The sequence below is a fragment of the Phyllobates terribilis genome, unplaced genomic scaffold, assembly GCF_046119375.1.
Source record: "Phyllobates terribilis strain yellow unplaced genomic scaffold, ASM4611937v1 Scaffold_5__5_contigs__length_657084704, whole genome shotgun sequence".
In the NCBI taxonomy this organism is placed as follows: Eukaryota; Metazoa; Chordata; class Amphibia; order Anura; family Dendrobatidae; genus Phyllobates; species Phyllobates terribilis.
The window spans coordinates 459053073-459077501 of NW_027362765.1; the positions used below are offsets into that span (position 1 = coordinate 459053073).

Below are 24429 nucleotides of genomic sequence, written 5' to 3' on the forward strand. Positions count from 1 at the left end.
ACAATGCATGATAGCAGCTCCTGTTCTTCCTCCTCCTCCTCCTCCTCTCCCTCATTGTCCCCCAATGCACGTTGGGATGAGATGAGGCTGGGCTGTGTGTAATCGCCCGCTACGGCTTCTTGATCCATCTCATCATACTCTGGCTGCAATGCCTCCTATTTAATTCTCTGCAGAGAGCGTTGCAAAAGACAGACAAGTGGGATGCTGACACTAATGATGGCGTCATCGCCACTCACCACCTTGGTGGCCTCCTCAAAGTTTGTCAGGATGGTACATATGTCAGACATCCAGGTCCACTCCTGAGGTCTTATGTGTGGAGTCTGACCTGAATATCGACGGCCTTGTTGCAGCTGGTACTCCACAACTGCTCTCTTCTGCTCACAAATCCTTTCCAACATGTGGAGGGTAGAGTTCCAACGTGTGGGGACATCACACACCAGTCAGTGTGCCGGAAGCTGCAAACGCTGCTGCAACACAGCAAGGGCGGCGGAAGCTGTAGCCGATTTGCGAAAATGAGCTGACAGGCGGCGTACTTTCACGAGCAGATCTGGCAACTCGGGGTACGATTTAAGAAACCGCTGAACCACGAGGTTAAGCACATGAGCCAGGCATGGTACATGTGTGATCTCACCTCGCCTCAGAGCTGCCACCAGGTTACGGCCATTGTCACACACGACCATGCCGGGATGTAGGTTCAGCGGTCTCAGCCACAGATCTGCCTGCTCTTTCACAGCTGTCCACAACTCACAAGCAGTGTGAGGTTTATCACCTAAGCTTATGAGTTTCAGCACAGCCTGTTGCCGCTTGGCGGAGGCAGTACTGCAATGCTTCCAGCTTGTAACTGATGTGGTGATATCTGAGATGGAGGCTGAACATGAGGAGGAGGAGGAGGATGCGCAGGAGCTGTACACTGTGGGGGCAACTCTGACTGACATAGGGCCCGCAATCCTCGGTGTGGGGAGGATGTGTTCCGTCCCAAGGTCCGACTGGGTCCCGGCTTCCACTATGTTTACCCAGTGTGCCGTCAGAGAGATGTACCGTCCCTGGCCACAAGCACTTGTCCACGTGTCCGTTGTCAGGTGGACTCTCCCAGTAACTGCGTTGTTGAGGGCACGGCAGATGCTTTGGGACACGTGCTTGTGTAGTGCGGGGATGGCACACCGGGCAAAATAGTGTCGGCTGGGGACCGAGTACCGAGGGACGGCCACCGCCATAAGATTGCGGAAGGATTCCGTCTCCACCAGCCTAAAAGGCAGCATTTCCAATGCAAGCAGTCGTGAAATGTGCGAATTTAGGACTGTGGCCCGTGGGGCGTTAGCTGCGAATTTCCGCTTTCGTTCAAAGGTCTGGGATATGGACAATTGAACGCTGCGGTGGGACGTGGACGTGGACGTTGATGCTGTTTCTTGAGAAACAGCCATAACAAGTGAAGACTGAGAGGAGGGGGCATCTTTACATGCAGTATGGACAGGGGATTGCCTTGCACACACAACAGGGGGTTCTATTGCACGCACAACAGTGGAAGAAGCAGTGGTGACACCCGCTGACACTGGTCGTGAACCCTGGGTTTCGCCCCACAAAGTCGTGTGCTTTGCTGCCATGTGCCTGATCATGCTGGTGGTGGTCAGGCTGGTAGTTTTGTCACCCCTGCTGATGCTGGCATGGCAGGTGGAACATATGGCCTTTTTGGGGTTATCAGCAGAGTCTTTAAAAAAATTCCAGACTCTGGAAGACCTACCGCTTGTACTGGCAACGTCCCTCGTGTTGGTGTTACGGGGAACGGTTGCTTGCCTTCTGTCTGCGGCCACCACACTGCTTCTTCCTGCCTGTTGGGGTACTCTGCCTCCCTCCCCCTGTGTGCTGTTGGCCTCACTCTGCATGTCCTCCTTCCACGTTGGGTCAGTTACTAGATCATCCACCACCTCCTCCTCTTCCACTTGCGCACCATGATCCTCCTCCTCACTTCCTGGCAATTGTGTCTCGTCATCGTCCACCTCTTGTGACAGATTGCCAACGTCGACTTCCTGTGGCCGTGGCTGTTCAAATATTTGGGCATCGCAATCTGGGATCTCCTCTTCCACCACTTCAAGCGTATCAGGCGAGGGGCCCAAATATGGAAATGGACCAGTGAACAGCTCTTCAGAGTGTCCAAGTGTAGGATCACTTGCTGTCTGACGACACTCGGCATGGTGGGGGGAAGGAGCATCAGGGTGAGGAGGAGTATGCGGCCGAGACTCACGGCTACTAAGAGTTGACCGTGTGGAAGACAGACCGGAGGTGGTGGTGCCCAGGTAACTGGAAGTATTGTCTGCTATCCAATTAATAACCTGTTCACACTGATCAGTTCTCAATACTGGTGTTGTTCTGTGCTTCCCTAGTAATTCGATCAAGAAGTGGGAGCGAGAAGATGTGGCTGTTGGTTGTGGCACATTTTCACCTTGGCCACGGCCCCGTCCTCTGCACGAACCATCACCAGAACGTCCACTTCCACGTCCCTTGCCACGCGCCTTGCCCATTGTAAATGAAGTAAAATAGCTTACACTTGCACTATCAATGGAAAAAGGGTAATAAAGAGTAGATTAGAACCGTGGAAGAGGAAAACCACAGTTATTGTTTACTGGGGTATACCACACTTTTTTAAATAGAGATATTTGCGGCTGAACAGTGAGCGACACACTCAAACTGCTTTTTTTTTAGATACCAAAGGCCCAAAACTGGATAGTACAGCGATTTGACCCGTGGAACTGCGAAACCACACTGGGATGTCGGGCCTACACAAGACTATTTTCAACAGATATATTTTTGTGTCACAACAGTCAGGAGACACTACTGTTTTTCTTTACGGAAAAAACTACCAAAACCTGAATAATAGAGATTTTTTACCGTGGGATGGCAAAACTACAGTTATTATTTACTGGGGTATACCACACTTTTTTAAATAGAGATATTTGCGGCTGAACAGTGAGCGACACACTCAAACTGGTTTTTTTAGATACAAATGGCCCAAAAGTGGATAATACAGAGGTTTGAACCGTGAAACTGCAAAGCCACACTTGTATTTCTCGGGCCTACACCAGACTATTTTCAACAGATATATTTGTGTCTGAACAATCAGGAGACACTATTTATTTTTTACGGCAAAAAATGCCAAAAGCAGGATAATAGAGATGTTTTACCGTGGAACAGCAAAACCAGTTATAATTTACTGGTGTATACCAGACTTTTTTGAATATATATATATTTGCGGCTGAACAGTGAGCGACACACTCAAACTGTTTTTTTAGATACAAATGGCCCATAGAACTGCAAAACCACACTTCTATTTCTCTGGCCTACACCAGACTATTTTCAACAGATATATTTGTGTCTGAAAAATCAGAGGCACACTTTTTTTTTTTGGGGGGGGGGGGCACCAAAAGGTTAATAAGATGGGTATTTGTACATTGTGAAGGAGGAAAAAAAAAAGAGGATTTAGATAAAAAAAAGGATTTTTCCTGGCCCCCGGGACCTGGAGCTAAGTCCAGCAATTTCAGCAACAGGAGCAGCACACAGGACTGTAATGCAGTGTTTGCTGGTATAACCACTGCGTCTCCTATACAGCCTGCCTGCCTGCCTGCCTGATATACCTGGGATGGATATTAGTCCTGAGAAGGACTGTTTGTTTGATCTGGCAGCCTTTACAGACCCTACACTAACTATTTTGCAGGATATATCTCTCCCTAAATCAGCAGCGCTGTCCCTACACTGTCTGATCCGGAGCGACTGTGTCCAAGATGGCGGCGCCCGGTTTTAAATACTCGAGGTGACGCTGTGCGGCCAGCCAATCACTGTAATGCCCACAAACAACATGGCTGCGGCATTACAGTGACTGGCTGGCAATCCCTGCATGTTCATTGGCTCTGTAAAGAGCGCCAAACATGCAGGGCGGAGACCCGAGCTCCCGCCCGAGTAACCCGGAAATGCTCGGTGCTCGCCGAACATCCAGAGTAGCGTGATGCTCGGTCGAGTACCGAGCAGTGTCGAGCATGTTCGCTCAACACTAGTGCCAACACTTTTGGCCATAACTGTATATATATTTATCTGCTCAAAAAAATAAAGGGAACACTGAAATAACACATCCTAGATCTGAATGAATGAAATATTCTCATTGACTACTTTGTTCTGTACAAAGTTGAATGTGCTGACAACAAAATCACACAAAAATCATCAATGGAAATCAAATTTATTAACCAATGGAGGCCTGGATTTGGAGTCACCCCCAAAATTAAAGTGGAAAAACACACTACAGACTGATCCAACTATCATGTAATGTCTTTAAAACAAGTCAAAATTAGGCTCAGTATAGTGTGTGACCTCCACGTGCCTGTATGACCTCCCTACAACGCCTGGGCATTCTCCTGATGAGGTTGCGGATGGTCTCCTGTGGGATCTCTTCCCAGGCCTGGACTAAAGCATCCGCCAACTCCTGGACAGTCTGTGGTGCAACGTGACGTTGGTGGATGGAGCGAGACATGATGTCCCAGATGTGCTCAATCGGATTCAGGTCTGGGGAACGGGCGGGCCAGTCCATAGCTTCAATGCCTTCATCTTGCAGGAACTGCTGACACACTCCAGCCACATGAGGTCTGGCATTGTCCTGCATTAGGAGGAACCCAGGGCCAACCGCACCAGCATATGGTCTCACAAGGGGTCTGAGGATCTCATCTCGGTACCTAATGGCAGTCAGGCTACCTCTGGCGAGCACATGGAGGGCTGTGCGGCTCTCCAAAGAAATGCCACCCCTCACCATTGCTGACCCACTGCCAAACCGGTCATGCTGAAGGATGTTGCTGGCAGCAGATCGCGTCTCCAGACTCTGTCATGTCTGTCACATGTGCTCAGTGTGAACCTGCTTTCATCTGTGAAGAGCACAGGGCGCCAGTGGCGACTTTGCCAATCCTGGTGCTATGTGGCAAATGCCAAGCGTCCTGCACGGTGTTGGGCTGTGAGCACAACCCCCATCTGTGGACATCGGGCCCTCATACCACCCTCATGGAGTTGGTTTCTAACCGTTCGTGTAGCGCCCCGAGGGTTCAGTTGCTACAGGGGCATTGCACCTCAACCAGAGGTGTGATATTCCACTCCCAGGTAAGGATGGAGTGTGAACCAGGGCTCAGTTAGCTGCATACACACACTCACCCCATTTCCGGGGGACAGCTCGACGGTGCTCCCATATTGCAGGCACAACTGACCATGTCCCTGGCTGGAGTGGGGAGGGGGGAGAGAACCCAGTGGTGTAGGAGCAGAGAGGGGACGGTTTCTGGAGCATAAGAAGGAGCTCATTGGGTGCAGGTCACCTGAGCTCAGACACACAGAAGCAGATAAAAGGTGAGAGCCATCTTAGAAGTTCAGTGCAGTTCAGTTCAGTCAGTCAGAGCAGATGGAGGAGAGAGCTGACAGGGAGCCGAGGCTCAGCCTGAGCTCAGCTCCACGAGGCAGGCCTAGAGAGAAGGCCAGGGCCAGAGAGGAGAAGAGGAGAAGGAGAAGGAAGGAGAAGAGACAGAGGAGTAGAAAGGCTCCAGAAACAAGAAGGCAGAAGGGACCCTAAGAGAGCAGAACGGACAGCAACCGTTGCAAACCCACGTTATAACGGGTGAAGGGTCAGGCTGTGGAAGGGTACCGGATTCCCAAGTTGGTGGAGGTAAATCATCCCTCAGCCAAGAACCGGAGGTCGTGATCATTTATTGGTGCGACCCCCCACCAAACCTGCTAGGAAGGCACCATATAGGATAGCGGGAAGCGGAGGCCAACGCTTACCCGACACGGTCCGCGGTAGCTGGACAGAAGTTTGGTCACTGGTGGGGCCAGAGAAAGGACAGAAAGGGGTCCTGTGCCATACTCCTGAATTGCCTGGGGGTTGACCAAGCTCCTCACCTGGTGGACGCAGCACGGCTTGGGCAGTCATTGCTGACAGAAGTGACATGGATAACAACTGTGAATAAAAACCCTGGACTGCACCATTGGACTCAGTGTGATCTTTGCTGCGCCTGCGCTATCACCCCCAGCATCCACCTACACTGCCCTGAGGCTACACTCTTCCCGTGGGAAGTTATCCTATCCCTGTGCTGCACACCAACACCAGCCTCAGCGGTCTGCCTCGCAGCGGTGGTTATCCCTGACCGCAATCCATGGGTGGCATAGTCGGACATTCAAAACACTGATAAATAGACTGCCACAATTTGGTCTGACCACCCTGAGCCACGGGATCGGGTTGCCACTACTACCCCCATCAGCACCGTACACCAGAAGGCCCGGTTCCGGGTACCCCATGGCCCAGGGGGCGAGTCAGCTTTGGCGTAGTTGGCAGGATTGTGACCAACCCGCCACAAACGGGTATTGCGTGCCTGAAAAGAGACTGTTTCACTGTATTGAAAATGGCGCCCGCCCCGGCAGAACGGACGCCATAATGTGCGCGCCAAAAGATAACAGGAAGCCACCTCCCATCGTGGGCCAGGTCCCAGAATGGTGCCAAAGAAGGAGCCCACCCCCAACAGCCATGAGTGCGTCTGTAGAGATGTCCATCAAGGTGGGGGGGCTGCCCCTAAGAGTGATTGTCAGCAGATTGCCCCAGGACCACCCCCAACAGGGGCGGAAGGAGAAGAAAACCGAGGGGCAGGGTGTGGTTTGGATCAGTCTCGCCAGATCACACCCGGAGATGGAGAGGAGCACCAACTCCAGCACCCTGGCAAGCGGCCTGCTGCCGGCCGAGGTGACCCCGAACAGCCTCATGGAGCTGATGGCTCAGTTCCCCGCAGAAGACCCTGAGTTCCTGCGGACTGCGCTGAAGGAGCCGGATCGGAGGATGGTCCGGGCGCAGAGGGAAGTCATCGCCGGATGGAGGGAGGAGATGGCCCGGCGGGTCGCGACCCGGCAGCAAGAGACGCTGCCAGCACCCGGCAGTGCGCCTGCCCCCGAAGACAGAGAGAGGAGACCGGAGGCCAAGAACAGCGCTGCCGCGGAGGCAGGTAAGGCGGACACCCCTGTCCCGGGTCCTGACGCCGTAGCCTTACCCCTGGATCCCGCCGCGGAGCCAGAAGTCCCAAGAGCCGCTGCAGCTTCCACGCTCCCGCCGCATACACCTGGGCCTCAAGCCGCGAGCGCCGCCGCTGAACCACGCCCCCCATCGTGCCCCCTGACCCTGGGTACAGTAGGAAGCGGCCCGCTCCAGGCCCGGTCGCAAGGCCTGACCACCCCAGGCGCCTCCCAACCGCGTGCGCCCCCGGTCCCGAAGCCACCACCCCTTGGGACTGACCTGTACAGCCAGCTCGCCGGACCCGATGGAGAGCCGGTCCCTGTACCAGAGGGGTGGGTCCACCCTTGTCTCCGGGTGAGCCTGTCCGCGGAGGACGGAGCCCTGCTTCGTCCGCTCCTGCCTGCTCCACCGCCCGTTGATGTCCCCCAGCTCCCGATTGAAGAGGTCCAGTACAAATGGGACCAGGCCGGGGAGGACCTCATGGGGTTCTCATAGGAGACACGGGCGGCCGCAGGCGGGAGTTCTGTCACCGACAGGTGGCGCAGTTGGAGAAGGAGAGGCGGGTGCAGTGCCGGAGGCATGAGCAGCTGCCGGCCCGGAGCGCGGAACAGAAAATGCGCGCCCGGCGAGACCCCCAAACCGCACGCAGTCCCAGAATCATAGGGACCGTGGTGAAATTCCAACAAGAGGAGGGGTGGGGTTTCATCAGAGACCCAACGACGGACACGGATGTGTTTGTTACCCGGAGGGACGTAGAGAGCCACCTGCCAGAAGGTCACCAGGGGCGGGATCTGTTCCCGGGAGATCGGGTGTCCTACACCAGACACAGAGGTCTGCGGGGGTGGTACGCCCTTAACATCCGGAGGGTAGAAGAGGAGCATTGCTACCCAGATGACCCAGACGGGTCTGAAGAACATTATGAGGAGGAAGAAGGTGCGCAAGGAGGACACCGCTACTAAGGAGCGGCAGCGTACAAATGTGTATAGTTACCCGCCAGGGTAAAGTGACAGTTACATAGAGTTACCCGACATCGGGTCAGTTAAAACCGACTAGGACTGGGAGCAGCCATTTTTAGTGAACTATCCGGCCGAGGACTGGGAGCGGTCAACTTTGTATATATTTGCACTTCTTAAAGTGCCCCCTACTGGTTTTATAAGAAACTACAACAACTGACCTCAGAACAAAAACCCGTTAGAGGTGGCCGAAGATGAGGTCCAGCAGCTGGATCAGCTGTGCCCTGCAGCCACCCCAGGGCCTACGTTGAGGGTCCCTCCTGTTAAAAGTTTTGCCAAGTTTGCATTTTATGGAAAAATGGACACCTGGTCGCAAGTTGCACAGTGGCCAGTGAAGAAGAGAATTTACTTAAAAAATGTTTTACCTGAAAAAGTTTTATATATAGAATTGTTATATATGCTGCTAGGAGAGTTACATGATATTGCAAATGTTTAGCATGATGAAAGTGTTTCCCATAAAGGGAATTGAATAATGTCGGCTGTTTTCTAACGTAAAAAAAAAAAAACCTTTAAATCTGCATGTCTTGTAAATCAATTGTTTTTACTCTTTTCCAGCCCGAGGACGTGCTGTGGATTACCAGGGGGGAATGTAGCACCCCGAGGGTTCGGTTGCTACAGGGGTATTGCACCTCAACCAGAGGTGTGATATTCCACTCCCAGGTAAGGATGGAGTGTGGACCAGGGCTCAGTTAGCTGCATACACACACTCACCCGATTTCCGGGGGACAGCTCGACGGTGCTCCCATATTGCAGGCACATCATCTTCATGTGTTGTCCTCCTTTTTCTGTTTTCTCTGCCATCTCTTAAATACTTTCTCCCCTATCCATGCTGTAGAGATCTGTGTACCACACCTTCCCTGCTGCTATCCTTACCATTGCAAAAAGGAGCAAGCAGAGAGAGAGCTGTCAGGAGCAGGAGCTCTGGTAGATTTGTAACATTTTTTGCAAAAGCAGTCAGCAACATGAAGGACTTAAAGGCACTCAAAAAATGGTAAAAAACATTAATGAAGACTGTGAAGAAATGGCAGCAGGAAGACCCCAAAGAATCTTGCCGCTGCCTCCATTTGTGATGAAATGGCACCAGAGGGACCCCACAGAATCCCACCACTGCCACCAAATGTGATGAAATGGCAACAGGGAAACCCCGCAAAATCTCACTGTTGCCACCACTTGTGATGGATCCACACCCCGCCACCCACCTGACGTCACAATTACGTCAGACAGAGCACGTGGTACAGACCTGCCCTCTGCACCCACGTGACGTTCCGCACCCCCCTCAAGGATGCGTAAGGTCACATTGGTACAGTTCTGCACAGACACCCCCTGTCCACACGGGTACAGGAAGGCACCAGGGGGTGAGAAAAGGAGGCCCACTCAGTCACTGATGTGACACCACAGTCGCTCACACCCCTGATAGGCTGAGAGGCTCTTTCACTAGCTCCAGTGAAGCAGAGCCTGGTCGGCCTGGGAGAGCTGTCACCAGTTTCTATTTGATATAACTTATATTGGGCTAGAAACCAGCCCGGTAGCGTGTTCGTTGGACCGAACAATGGAAGAAGGGTTCGAGACAAAAGAACAGCCCAGGGTTAAATTATATATTTAATCGCCGTAAGGGCACACTAAACAGTACACTATATATATATATATATATATATATATATATATATATATATATATGGGTTATACGTACACAGTGGTCAGAGTTGCAAACACGAAAGTATGGGTACAAAAGATATAAAACAGTTATTACAAGTCTGTCAAGAACTCCACAGGGACGACACCGGGGATATCAAGCAGTATCTCGCCATTGCTGTCACGTTGTCAGTATTTCGTCCGGAATCGCGAGCACACGATCCGGACTACTCGCTACTTAGGTATCGGCAATCTACCAGTGAGAGCATGGCGTCACACCTCTGAATTCCAACGCAGGGAATACGTGTTTACGCCCCCGTACTGTCACTGTCAGCTTTACGATAGCCCGATTATTAATATTATTCTCTGCCACCACCGTCCAGCTTTGAAATATAATACAGGCCTGGGCGGATGCCTGCGTTTTGGTAGTGCATATGGCTTCGGGGAAGGGAAAGATTACACAATAAAAGAAACAGAACTATTACATTTTATATTTAATCCAAAAGGGAGGCAGTGTTTAGGAAAAATATATACAAGGATGTTACAAAGGAGACATTAAAATACATAAGCAGTTATATAAAATAAACGGGATTAAAGAGGAAAAACTTATGCTATACAGTTTGCAGGGATGAATCAGCATAGGTGGAGGAGGGGCTCCCCAGTTTGATTTGAGCATTATCGAACGAGACCCGTTGCTTATAGTCCTTATACCCCCCTAGCAATGAGTGCTTCTCTATTCTCCATCTATTCTCCATGGGTTCTCTTATACCTAAGAGGAGATCTGCCGCCACGCCCCTTGTGGTGACATCATGTGGGCTGGTCTCCAGCCTGTACATTTTTATCAAAAACGCTAACATCTGCAATAATTCATCGCTCGATGATCACAGAAGCTTGCAGACAACGCCATTTTTTCCGTTATGATTTTACCTTCAGTTCGAGACCACACATCGCATAGTTGCAGTGTACTATTCTGGTGTTTTTGCACTACAGCTCTATATAGCGTTTTTCATCGGCAGAAAAATATCCATATCATTCCCTAGCTGGTCCTACCCTTAAAAATATGGGTCCTGTTATTGTCGGACGTATGGAACTTCAGTTATTCCATATTTCATATCGGAGTGTCTGTAGATTTATTTTTGAAGCTCGGGAAGCAAGCTTTCCCAGTTACACGCAAATTATTGCAATCCTGCGTTTTAATCACCCTCTGCATCTTCCAGGGGAAATCTGCTCTCATTTTAAGTAGCTTGGTGGCTCCTCTTGCCCGCCAGCGTTTTTATGGAGACAACTTTGTACTGACCAAAAGTGGAATAAGGGAGGGGGTGAAGAGAGGCTTGGGAGAAATGGTCAATATCTATGTCAGGGGAATATGGAAGAACATTTTCAATATTCCTCAATATTTCCCTGACAAAGTCATTTACCGGTTAGATGGAAAGGCCTGGCTTTCGGGGGAAGGGCTGCCATATGGGAGGTTTGTGGGCCTTTTCTTTGTTGTTGCAGGACTTTTCCAACATGACTTGATGTCACGACCTCCCCAGGAAAAAGACGATGGGGCCAGGGCTCCTGGTGTTCTTAACCCCTCTGGATCACTCCCACTCCTGCCTCCTGGCTGCGCCTAAACCTCCTCCCCTGGTCGCTCTTAGCTAACAAACTACCAAAACTAAAATGATCCATATGTCTTTACTGGACGGTCCTAATGAGCCGGTTCTGGTGTCATCGGATCCCGCCAAGCCCCTGCTACGCGTGGATACCAAACACCAGGGTACTAGGAGCCCCTGCAAGGCTGTGCCGGGTATCTCCTCATCCGTAGGCGCTGGAGTGTGCTGAGAGCTAGGGTGATATTCACTAATATCCTAGGTTCCCAAAATTCGGGTTGGTTTATCTCTGAGAGATATCGTATTCCCATAACTCGGTGTTGAGTTGTAGTTTCTTAAACAAAGGGACACGTGGCTGGGCTGCAGCAGCTGCACAGCTGCTGGTGGGGGATTTTGTCACTCACGGCCTGTCGGCCCGCTCCTTTGCAAGCACAATTTACTCTTATCCATAGGATAGAGAATAACTTAATGATTGCCGGGGGTACAACTGCTGGGACCTCCAGTAATCCCTGGGTTGGAATGGAGCTCTGCAGCCCTATCCAATGGATTGGAGGTGCGCTTTATTGTTCTCACACCATTCGTTGTCAATGAAACAAGCAATCCCATAGACAATGAATGGAGAGGATAAAGAGCTCTGCTACTTTTAAAAAAGGGATTTTTTTTTTTTGGAGGGGGGGTAGAATAGCCATTTAAGCTTTTATTCTTCATGGACTTGGACCGAAAAGCAAAATAACATGACAAATATATTCCAAAATGCATTTTAAAAGCAGAAAATGTATAAATGTCAACTTTTTCAGGCATAGTCAGAATGTGGTATGGAGCGTATTTCTAAAGGATGTTTCATACCAAAGTAATTGTATTCCAATACTTATTGTCTTCTCTGAAATAGACCTTGGCTTGGTTACAACGTATGTTGCTGCTGAATTTATATTAATGGAAAGTCTTTTTTTGTTGCCAGTAATGAAAAATTGAGCTGCAAGTGACATTAATTGCAGTAAGACATTGAAGGAAGTATTCTCAGGAGATGAAAGACCCCTCATTTTAGCCGGCAATACCGCATATTACATTACATAACACTTTGCATGTAGAAGATCTCCAATTATGTCCTATATAATCAAAGCTTGACTTCAGTATTGCGCCATTTTACAGGTTGTAATCAGAACCAGGGACTTTCATAATAATGTATCCTATGGATTACATTTTCCTAAACAGAGGCTTAAAGCCCATGAGCCTCAGAGTAAAATTTACAATTGCACCCGCCATATAACTGCCTATACTTCAGGCAGTGCATATATGATGTACATCACACAGCACAACGTCTATATAGACTGTACAGATTAAGTATACATGTATATAATAAGAAATCTCCCATCTAGCATGATACCCTTATTATAGAGCATAGTATATCATACAACCGCTGCCCCCTCCACAACTGTTCCTCAAGTCTATGGGGTCTCTAATTTTGGAAGTCCATACAGTGGTGGCCAAAAGTATTGGCACCCCTGCATTTCTGTCAGATAATACTCAGTTTCTTCCTGAAAATGATTGCAATCACAAATTCTTTGGTATTATTCTCTTCATTTAATTTGCTTGCAAGGAAAAAACACAAAAGAGAATGAAGCAAAAATCAAATCATTGATCATTTCACACAAAACTCCAAAAATGGGCCAGACAAAAGTATTGGCACCCTCAGCCTAATACTTGGTTGCACAACCTTTAGCCAACATAACTGCGAACAACCGCTGCCTGTAACCATCAATGAGTTTCTTACAATGCTCTGCTGGAATTGTAGACCATTCTTCTTTGGCAAACTGCTCCAGGTCCCTGATGTTTGAAGGGTGCCTTCTCCAAACTGCCATTTTGAGATCTCTCCACAGGTGTTCTATGGGATTCAGGTCTGGACTCATTGCTGGCCACCTTAGAAGTCTCCAGTGCTTCCTCTCAAACCATTTTATAGTGCTGTTGGAAGTGTGTTTTGGGTCACTGTCCTGCTGGAAGACCCATGACCTCTGAGGGAGACCAAGCTTTCTCACACTGGGCCCTACATTATGCTGCAAAATTTGTTGGTAGTCTTCAGACTTCATAATGCCATGCACACGGTCAAGCAGTCCAGTGCCAGAGGCAGCAAAGCAACCCCAAAACATCAGGGAACCTCCGCCATGTTTGACTGTAGGGACCGTGTTCTTTTCTTTGAATGCCTCTTTTTTTTTCCTGTACACTCTATGTTGATGCTTTTTGCCAAAAAGCTCTACTTTTGTCTCATCTGACCAGAGAACATTCTTCCAAAACGTTTTAGGCTTTCTCAGGTAAGTTTTGGCAAACTCCAGCCTGGCTTTTTTATGTCTCGGGGTAAGAAGTGGGGTCTTCCTGGGTATCCTACCATACAGTCCCTTTTCATTCAGACGCCGACGGATAGTACGGGTTGACACTGTTGTACCCTGGGACTGCAGGGCAGCTTGAACTTGTTTGGATGTTAGTCGAGGTTCTTTATCCACCATCCGCACAATCTTGCGTTGAAATCTCTCGTCAATTTTTCTTTTCCGTCCACATCTAGGGAGGTTAGCCACAGTGCCATGGGCTTTAAACTTCTTGATGACACTGCGCACGGAAGACACAGGAACATTCAGGGCTTTGGAGATGGACTTGTAGCCTTGAGATTGCTCATGCTTCCTCACAATTTGGTTTCTCAAGTCCTCAGACAGTTCTTTGGTCTTCTTTCTTTTCTCCATGCTCAATGTGGTACAGACAAGGACACAGCACAGAGGTTGAGTCAACTTTAATCCATGTTAACTGGCTGCAAGTGTGATTTAGTTATTGCCAACACCTGTTAGGTGCCACAGGTAAGTTACAGGTGCTGTTAATTACACGAATGATTTTTCAAACAGTGCCAATACTTTTGTCCACCCCCTTTTTTAGGTTTGGTGTGGAATTGTATCCAATTTGGCTTTAGGACAATTCTGTTTGTGTTTTTTCATTGAAGACAAATTAAATGAAGATAATCATTTTCAGGAAGAAACTGAGTATTATCTGACAGAATTGCAGGGGTGCCAATACTTTTGGCCACCACTGTATGTAACATTTATTAATTCCGTTTACATAATATATTTAGTAATGCTGACTGAAAGAGGTTTTAGAGGAATAAAAAATAACAGTGATATTCTGCTAAAAACAGTGCCACTCCTGTTCACAGGTTGTCTGTGGTATTGCAGCTGAACCTCATTAGCAGCAGGGTTATGTAGAATTAGAAAACAATCAGGTTTTATGTTAAATGCAGTTTACTTTTTTTTTTTTTTTTTCAGTTTTTCATATCACTATTTAGGCCACGTGCACACATTCAGTATTTGGTCAGTATTTTACATCCGTATTTGTAAGCCAAAAGCAGGAGTGGGTGAAAAATACAGAAGTGGTGACGTGTTTCTATTATACTTTTCCTCTGATTGTTCCTCTCCTGGTTTTGGCTTACAAATACGGATGTAAAATACTGACCCAATACTGAACGTGTGAACATGGCCTTATAATAATAAAAATCACACTAGCTGCTAGGACTAACACTTGACCCATACTTCCTGTTCTGTACAGATGACTTTTCAGCACTCTCGTTATCATCAGAGTCAAGATTACAATGACAGGTAACACCTATATATACAGTAAATAACAACGGACCCACCATTCACAATTGGGGATGTCACAGCTCACTTTCTACCCCTCCGTTCACAATGACTTGCATATATCAGAGCATGCTCAGTCTGTTGCAGTTTATTCCCATGTGGCTGACTGAAAAGAACAAAAAATGAGAGTCTAGTATGAGAGTTAGTGGCTAGCGTAAAAAATACTATTACATTATTTATATATATATACACACACACACACATACACACACACATATATATGGTTATAGATATACTGTATAAACATGAAAAAAAAAACTATCAAAAGTAAATTTGAAATTGAAACCTGATTTAAATGAAAGGTCACTTTCTGACACCTTCCTTTTAATTGCGCTGTTCTGAATAACACACAGCATCCCATGGTCAGGTGAGATGCTGTTTTTGGGAGAATGTTTTTTTTCTTTTAAATCTCATACGACCCCTTTGATTTGGATTTCTTTGAGCCTGTCGACAGTCCCAGCGTCATCTGGAGATCACTTCAGGTATCACAGTGTCTATGACTATAAGCAAGCTGAATACCTGCTCCAATCCGCCTTCACATTACTCAAGACTGATGATTTCTGTTACTGATAAAACAGTCTAGACACCAAGTTAATTAAAATGCACTAACCAGCGTTATAGCAGGGGATTTGTGGCTGCAGCGTTCACTAACTATTTCGTATGATTTTGCATTTATTCAGGTCATTAGTAACTCTTTAAAGAAGTTGTCTCAAGGAGTGCGCCGCTCCCCTTCTTGAATGCCGAGAGGGTGGTGGGCACCTGAATGATTGACAGTTTGGAACAGTGGCATGGTTGCCTTGTTGGCCCAAACTGTGCACTTTATGATGCTGCAAGTATTGGAGGAGCGCAAGGGGCACTGAAGCTGACCGGACCAATTCTAATGCCCAGTTGCAAGGCAGTGCTTGCAAACTCTATAGCAAAGCGCTTGTAAGCACTGCACTCATTGCTGTGGAGACCGGCCACCACTGATGGACTACAGACGGTGGGTATCCTAGGCAAGGAGCAGTAAGTGACGCGCCCAGCGGATGGGGACGACTCGGCGCCCGGGCCTTGTTGTTAGTTTTGGGGGATGCCGCGGTGGCCGGGTCCCAGGGCCATACCCTGGGGTCACTCTTAAAAGCAAGGAATGGTGGGGGGAAAGGTGTATGGGAAAGGGGAAAGTTCGTGACGCCACCCGTGGTGTCTGGTGAGAATCACCAGCGCTGCTACAGTCCTCTGAGGCCGGTGATCAGGCAGCTTAGTTGGTGCGGCTCCCCACAGGTGGAGCGGGGCCTCAGGGCAGCGTAGGACAAGGGATGCAGGACAGAGGGGACCCAGCCGGGTCGGAGGAAGAATAGGCACACTCACAACAGTTCACTTCAGTACCTTTACTGGTGGTGTTTCAGGCACGATCCAGGGTACTGTAGGGTGAAGGGTGCATTTCAGGACTCTCCCCAGTGAGCGGGTGTGGGGCCTCCTGGTTCTTGCCTTTTCCTGATAAGTTTATGACCTGCCTGGAGCTAGGCCTAACTTGGTCTCTGTCTTGCACCGGCTGACCTGGTGGTAAGGCCTTCTATTGGAGATCACACTTCCTGGTCTCTTGGGCCTCCGTGACTCCTGACCCTGGTATAACAGTCAGCTTTTGGTTTTCCTGGGACATGTAGTTCGCCAGGGGTTCCGGTTGTTTCTGCTGGGCCTTAGGGATCCCTGCAGACGCGGACCCGGTGTCCGGTAAATGGTTGTGGGGTGAGCTGGTTAAGCTCCTCTGCACCCTATGTAATCCGCTTACTCCACTTGCCTTCGGCCGCGCTTGGGGCCCTCACTAGGCTTCACACTGGCAGTAGGCCTCGCTACTCTTCACCGCTCTTATGGCGTCAGCACGCCTTAGGCTCACTAACCTGAGCTCACTGAGCCTGGGCTAGACTGACTTTCTCACTGGCTGCAGCAGACTGGCTGCATATGACGCGCCCCTGGGCCTGCTGTGTCGCGCAGCGTCTCGCGCACGGGGGCTTACCCGGAACCGGATCACATGAGGGTTGTAGTCTCCGAGTGGCGGGGACCCGGTCCGTGCCCAGGGAGTCAAACTCAGTGTGTGGCAGTCTTGATAGGTGTTATTTGAGTGTCGACTACGCCACCCGTTGATTTGCAGCTATGGAGCTGCCGCTGCAGGGCAGACCGCTGAGGCCGGTGTAGAATTGTGCAGCGTGATAGTATAACCCCCAACGGGAGGGGTATGGCCTCAGGGCAGCCGACGTGGAAGATGGGGGTAGCAGGAACCACTCAGAGACGGTGCGGTGTAATTCAGGGTCTTTACTGGTAACAACGATAGACCCTCCCGGAGTACTTGCTAGCGAACGGGGCCTGGTCAGTCCTTGAGCAGATGGGATCTCCCCTGGCCAGGCGGAGTTGTAGGCCTCCCAAACTGACTGTACTCTTCTGGCTACCTTGCTAGAAGCGGATATAAGTAGCCCACGTCCCTGAGTGTGCCGTGTGGTGCTCACCCGTATGGCCGGTGACTCGGGGCCTTCTAATGGCTTCCGCTCCACGATGGCGGTGCTGGTCCCACGCGTGTGACCTTGCCTTCGGGTTTCTGGGCCTGAGGACCTGAAATCCCCTGCCGGTCGGCTTCTGCTGCTGGGTAAGAGTTAGTCCCCAAAGCCTCGGACGCCGGGTCCGGTAAGAAAGCTTCTCAGTCAGGGCGAGCTCTGCAGCTGCCAGCCCCTGACTCGTAGTAGTATTGCTCCCACTGAGCTTCTGCTGTTTCTTCCTATGACTGTTTCTCGTCTCTACTTCTTCTCTACTCACTAACCCTGCCTCAGCCCTAGGTTTATATAGGGGAAGTTCTTCCCCTCCCAAGACTGGGCAGGAGGTGTGGCATGCACAGGATCCCTGACCAAAGGACCTCCCACCTGCTCTCAGACATAACATTACATTACTGTGGAAACCAGACCCCTGGGGTGCCACATTCCCCCCTAGTGAAATTTAGTACTCCGGGACTAAACATATTTTAGAAAAACATAACAAGATATAACAACAATAATAGTACAATAAGAAGAAACACATAAAGGTGGTCACGGCATGTCCGTAACCGGGTGCAGTCTTTGAAGAAAAGCAAGGTGTCCATTTCACCAAAACAGGGAGACGTAACCAGGTAGGGGATTGTCCTGCCCCGAGTCCTTAACAGTCTTTAGTCCGTCCTGGGTTACGCTCCAACTATGTACAAAGGATTCCCGGTAAATCCACCAAGGACTCCTACAAATAACTAGAAACCCAAAATTATACACAAGCAACAATACACAGGTAAACATAAATAAAACAATTTATACACTTCAAATCCTCCAACGTGCGGGTAACTGGCCTCTAGTGGCCCTAGTGGACCTACGGAGCTGACTGTCTAGCCCTGAACTACAGGGTGTAGGAGCTGTCAAGGGTAAACTGGGCAGCTGTCTACCGGCTCTTTGGCTCACTAGGGATATGGCAGGCTCACTGCAAGCAGAGGGTTGATCCTCCTGGTCTGCGGGTGTGGGGTCTTCTGCCTCCTGGACCGGCTGTTCTTCCAGCTCTACCTGTTGCTCCGTAGGTGCTTGGGATGCTGGTTGGAGGAAGGTGAGTACGGGTACCACAACTGCACCATTGACTTGAGACCAAGACCGAGGGAAGTCCCCGAGCACAGTACTAACCATATCTTCCCTTTCCTCTACGGGTCGATGGTCTTCTTGTTCCTCTTCAGGGTTCCTCAGTTGTTCGGGACACTTCTTCAGGTGGTTCCGGGATACAATGGCTGTGGTTTCCCCTCCGTCTTTACTGATGGTACAAACCTTCGGGTTCTCGTGGCTTGAGGGCAGTACGGTGTACGGGTCCTTCTCCCACTGGTCGTCCAACTTGTGGAGCCGTCTCTTCCTCTTCAAGACCTGCTCTCCGGGTACCAGGGGAACAGCGGGAGCATACTGGTTGTAAGTTTTCTCTTGTCTCTCCCTAGCCTGACAGAGACTTCGCTCCACGCTCTCCTGTAATCTCCGGTACTGCTGCTGCCTCTCTGTGTCCCAGTCTGCTTCTGGTGAAGTGTCCTCGGGTGTCAGGACTCCCATTTCCAGGTCAACAGGTAACTTACCAGGTCTTGCCCTCATTAGGTAAGCCGGGGTACAGTTGGTGGAACCTACCGGGATGTGGTTGTATAGGTCCACCAGATCGGGCAACTTCTCAGGCCACAGACTGCGTTCTTCCAGGGGCAACGTTTTTAGAAGATCCATTACCACCTGGTTCATTTTCTCACAAAGTCCATTAGTTTGCGGATGGTAGGGTGTCGTCCTTATCTTCCGGCAGCCATACAGATTGCAGAATTTCTGGAAGACCTCCGCTTCAAAGGCAGGTCCCTGGTCCGTCAGCACTTGGTCCGGGTACCCGTGTGGACGGCAGAAGTGCTGCTGGAAGGCTCTAGCTGCTATTTGAGCCGTTAAGTCCTTGACGGGGACGACAACCAAGAACCGGGAGTAATGATCCACGATGGTTAACGCGTAGACGTAGCCACTTCTGCTTGGGGTCAGTTTTACATGATCCAAGGCTACCAGTTCCAACGGTTGCCGGGTGACGATGGACTGCAGGGGAGTCTTCTGGCTGGCACGGTCCCTCCTTCTCAGGTTGCACGGGCCACAGTCTCTGCACCACTTCTCAATGGTTCCCCTCATGCCTACCCAGTGGAATCGCTCGCGCAGCAGGAACTCCAGCTTCTTCCACCCGAAGTGTCCAGCTCCGTCGTGGTATGCCTCCATCACCATGGCTGCGTCTCTTCGTGGCACCACTACTTGCCAGAGTAGTTCATGCGTCCGGGAGTTAACCATTCTGCGGCACAACTTCCCCTTGTAAAGGAACAGTCGACTCCTCTCTGCCCATAGTTGTTTGGCTTCCTCCGGAGCGTCTGGTTCAAGGCAAGCCTCCGGGCGAGTCAGCATCTCCTTCACCAGTCGGACGGCAGGGTCGCTGTCTTGCGTTTCCGCCCAGTTGTAGTGAGGTAAGGGGTTCAACGTAGCAGCCTGCTTACTCCTTACCCGGTGGGAATACTGGATAGTCCCATGACGGTGGAACGCAGGGAGTTCAACTTCTTCCAGTCCCTCCGGACCTTCTCCTTCGTCCGGCAGGTTGGGCATCCTGGACAGGGCGTCCGCGTTGGTATTGGAGCGTCCGGCCCGGTATTTGATTGTGAACTCGTAGTTGGACAGACGGGCCATCCACCTCTGTTCCAGGGCACCGAGTCTTGCCGTGTCCAGGTGTGTCAACGGGTTGTTATCCGTGTACACGGTGAACCGGGAAGAAGCGAGGTAATGCTTAAAGCGCTCGGTGACTGCCCATACTACGGCCAGGAACTCTAGCTTAAATGAGCTGTAATTCTCGGGGTTCCTTTCGGTGGGTCGCAGCTTTCGGCTGGCGTAGGCGATTACTCGTTCCTTCCCCTGCTGGATCTGGGACAGTACGGCTCCTAGCCCGATGTTACTGGCGTCGGTGTAGAGGATAAAGGGCTGGCTATAATCCGGGTACGCCAGGATTTCGTCCCCCGTGAGGGCCATCTTCAGCTGGCGGAAGGACTCTTCTTCCAGCTCCTCCCATTTGAAGGGCGGCTTCTGGTTCTTGGCCTTCCGGGACTGGCCTATCAGGAGGTCCTGCATAGGTGCTGCCTTTTTGGTGAAACCGGGAATAAACCTTCGGTAGTAGCCTACCAACCCGAGGAACTGCCGCACTTCTTTTACGCTGGAGGGGCTTGGCCATTCCTTAATTGCGGTGATCTTATCAGGGTCGGGAGCCACTCCGTCAGCGCTCACCACGTGTCCCAGGTACTGCACCTTTGGTTTCAGGAGGTGACACTTGGAGGGTTTCACCTTTAGGCCGTAACTCGCCAGAGCTTCGAACACTTCCGCCAGGTGTTTCAGGTGGTCCTCATACGTCTTGGAATATACGATGACATCGTCCAGGTACAACAGGACCGTCTCGAAGTTTCTGTGGCCCAGACAACACTCCATTAGTCGTTGGAAGGTTCCTGGTGCGTTGCAGAGTCCGAACGGCATGCAGGTGAACTCGCTAAGTCCCATCGGGGTGGTGAATGCGGTCTTCTCCCGGTCCGCCTCTGCTACAGGAACCTGCCAGTACCCGCTAGTGAGATCCAAGGTAGAGAAGAAGTTAGCAGATCTTAAAGCAGCCAATGACTCCTCTATCCTTGGTAAGGGGTACGCATCCTTGTGTGTGATACGGTTGATTTTCCGGTAATCTACACACATCCTCATGGTGTTGTCTTTTTTTCTGACTAAGACTAGTGGAGCTGCCCAGGGGCTACAGCTATCCCTGATCACCCCAGCCTCCTTCATGTCTCTAAGCATCCCCTTGGCATGTTGGTAGTGGGCAGGGGGTACGGGTCGATACCTCTCTTTTATAGGAGGATGGTCTCCCGTGGGGATGTGGTGTTCTACCCCCTTGACTCGCCCGAAGTCTAACGGGTGTTTACTAAACACTCTCTCGTACTCTTGAACCACCCGATAGACTCCTTGTTTCTGGTGTGCGGGAGTGGAGTCAGTACCCAGATGTAGTTGCTGACACCAGTCCTCCATGTTTTTCTTAGAGCCGTTACCTTCCTCCGGGTGAGATGGAGGCAAGGGTTCCACAGATTGTATAGAATTTTGGTTAATGGTATATAATTTGGCTAGCGTGGCATACCGGGGCAGGTACACTTCCCTCTCCCCGATATTTATTATGCGAACGGGCACCCTCCCATGGCGTACATCAACCACCCCCCGTGCTGTCAAAATGGTGGGCCTACTGTCCGAGTAAACTGGTTCTACCATTGCCTGGTAATCCCTACCTCTCAGACCAATAGCTGCCCGGCACCAAATCATCATTTCACTTTTTGGGGGCATGGCAATAGGAAAAGGGTCACACATTCTTACGCTACCAATCTCACCGCCGGAGAGTTCCACCTGTTGCCGTCGCATCAGTGCCCGGATCTCTTTCTGGAGCACCCGCTGCTCGCCGGAGCTGGCGTTCTTGGCAACCTGCTGTAAAAGGAAAATCACCTCTGCAAGACAATTTTCAATTACATTAGTTCCTAGAGTTATTTTTGGGTGACTCTCATGTTTGTCAATATCTACAATGATCAGTCCCTGTGCTGCCAGTTCGACTCTACCGATTTTGATGGTCACCTCTTTAAATCCGATCTGTGGCACGGGCTGGCCATTGCTGGCGATGATACTCAAGTCGTCGTCAGGGTAGCGGGTAATATCCGAGTCATTCCAGTACTGCTTAAAGAGCACGTACGGGATGGTGGTGACCTGTGACCCGATGTCCAGTAGGGCACTCATGGGAATGCCATCCAGTACCACAGGCAAGACTGGACGTCCTCCCACATATCTGTCGCGCCAGTTCGATGGGCCTGGTGATCTTTTTCCTGGGGGTTGGCCCTCTACCCCAGGTTGTGCCCGTTTAAAGAACAGTACCTTGCCATATGTCCGGGTTGATTGCAGCGACGGCAGATGGGTCGTCCGTCTTCGCTGTATCGGTCACTGGGTCTTCCTCTGGCCGGTGGGGTCCTCCTTGGTCGACGCCACGGGATGTCCTCCGGTCCGGATGCCAGCTGGATCTTCCCTGGGGTGGAAACCTGTAAAGACTGCACAGTTCGGGTTAGCGCAGCAACGCTCTTAGCTAGCTCTTGGACCTGATGGTGTAGGTCTGGAGCCGGGTCATTGTCCAAAGCCTGCGCATCAGCTCCCACAGGCCCTGCCGACAAGGGCGCCGCCTCCTGGTGGTAAGTGATAGCTGGGCGCCTGTGGGTCACAACGCCACCCGGTGCCGGTTCTCGGAGCACCCGGATGGCTCTGTCCTTGAACTGTGCAAAGCCCAGATGGGGATCCTGTAAGGCCATCGCCCGCAACTGGGTTCGGTGGGCATTACAATATAGTCCCTCTATAAATTGTTCGGTCAACAGCCTGTCCTCGTTTCCCACTCCATCAGGGTCGGTCTGCTTAATGGCCCTCAGGGCCTCTTGTAGGTTTAGTGCATAGTCCCTTATACTCTCATGCGCTCGCTGCTTGCACCCGTAGAATCTAAGCTTAATCTCGGCTGAGGTGCGGGTATCAAAGGTATCCTTCAGCCGGGTTAGTATCCCTGCGACAGTCTTCCTCCCAGGTGGCCAGGATTTTACTTCCCTTTTGGCTGCCCCGGTTAGTTGGGCCACCAGGATGCTCACTTTTTGCTCTTCTGTGAGGGGGTACACCTGGAAGAGGCTATCCAGCTTTTCTCTAAAGTCATGCAGGGTATGTGACTCCCCTGAGTACTGGGGTAGCCAAGCTGCTCCCGGGATATAGGGCATGGTGAAGGGCATAACTGCAGCAGCGGTGGCGCTGGCGGGGGTTGAGGCAGTGAAGCTCTCCTCCGCATCCGACATCCTTCTCCCCCCTAGTGGACCGTGGCCTACCTTGCGATGATCCTGTTCCGTAGGCCGCAGCTCCGCAGTAGATCGTCAGGGTTGAGGACCTTCCGTCGCGCTCCGGTGACGTCGGCGTCTGCTGGGCTCCTTCCAGGACCTTACGCAACGTCCGGACGTGAGGCAGGGCTTCAGTTCTCGCGCGCTTTCGGAGTCCACGCCCCTCTTCTTCCCGCGCGGCGTCCTCAAGATGGCGTCCAATGGCGGGAAAACTCCACGGATGGCGGGAAGAAGGCCGAAGATGGCGCCGGATGGCGGGAAAGCTTCGCGGATGGCGGGAAGAAGGCAGAAGATGGCGCCGGATGGCGGGAAACCTCACCACTGGTAAGTTTGAACAGTCTTTGCTTTTGAGGCACGCAGTACCCGGTGGTTGCGGGCACGAAATCCTGCCGACTATGCCAAAGTTGACGCGCCCCTGGGCCTGCTGTGTCGCGCAGCGTCTCGCGCACGGGGGCTTACCCGGAACCGGATCAGATGAGGGTTGTAGTCTCCGAGTGGCGGGGACCCGGTCCGTGCCCAGGGAGTCAAACTCAGTGTGTGGCAGTCTTGATAGGTGTTATTTGAGTGTCGACTACGCCACCCGTTGATTTGCAGCTATGGAGCTGCCGCTGCAGGGCAGACTGCTGAGGCCGGTGTAGAATTGTGCAGCGTGATAGTATAACCCCCAACGGGAGGGGTATGGCCTCAGGGCAGCCGACGTGGAAGATGGGGGTAGCAGGAACCACTCAGAGACGGTGCGGTGTAATTCAGGGTCTTTACTGGTAACAACGATAGACCCTCCCGGAGTACTTGCTAGCGAACGGGGCCTGGTCAGTCCTTGAGCAGATGGGATCTCCCCTGGCCAGGCGGAGTTGTAGGCCTCCCAAACTGACTGTACTCTTCTGGCTACCTTGCTAGAGGCGGATATAAGTAGCCCACGTCCCTGAGTGTGCCGTGTGGTGCTCACCCGTATGGCCGGTGACTCGGGGCCTTTTAATGGCTTCCGCTCCACGATGGCGGTGCTGGTCCCACGCGTGTGACCTTGCCTTCGGGTTTCTGGGCCTGAGGACCTGAAATCCCCTGCCGGTCGGCT

General features: G+C 51.1%; 1 long non-coding RNA gene across 3 annotated transcripts in view; it reads right to left on the reverse strand.

The window, feature by feature from the left end:
• The window catches only part of LOC141273481 (uncharacterized), a 254838-nt gene that overhangs the window by 105266 nt on the left and 125143 nt on the right, over positions 1–24429 (reverse strand). For all 3 annotated transcript variants that reach the window (XR_012322096.1, XR_012322098.1, XR_012322097.1), the window contains exon 2: positions 14917–15023. This is a non-coding gene — a long non-coding RNA (uncharacterized lncRNA). The remainder of the gene's footprint in view (positions 1–14916; positions 15024–24429) is intronic.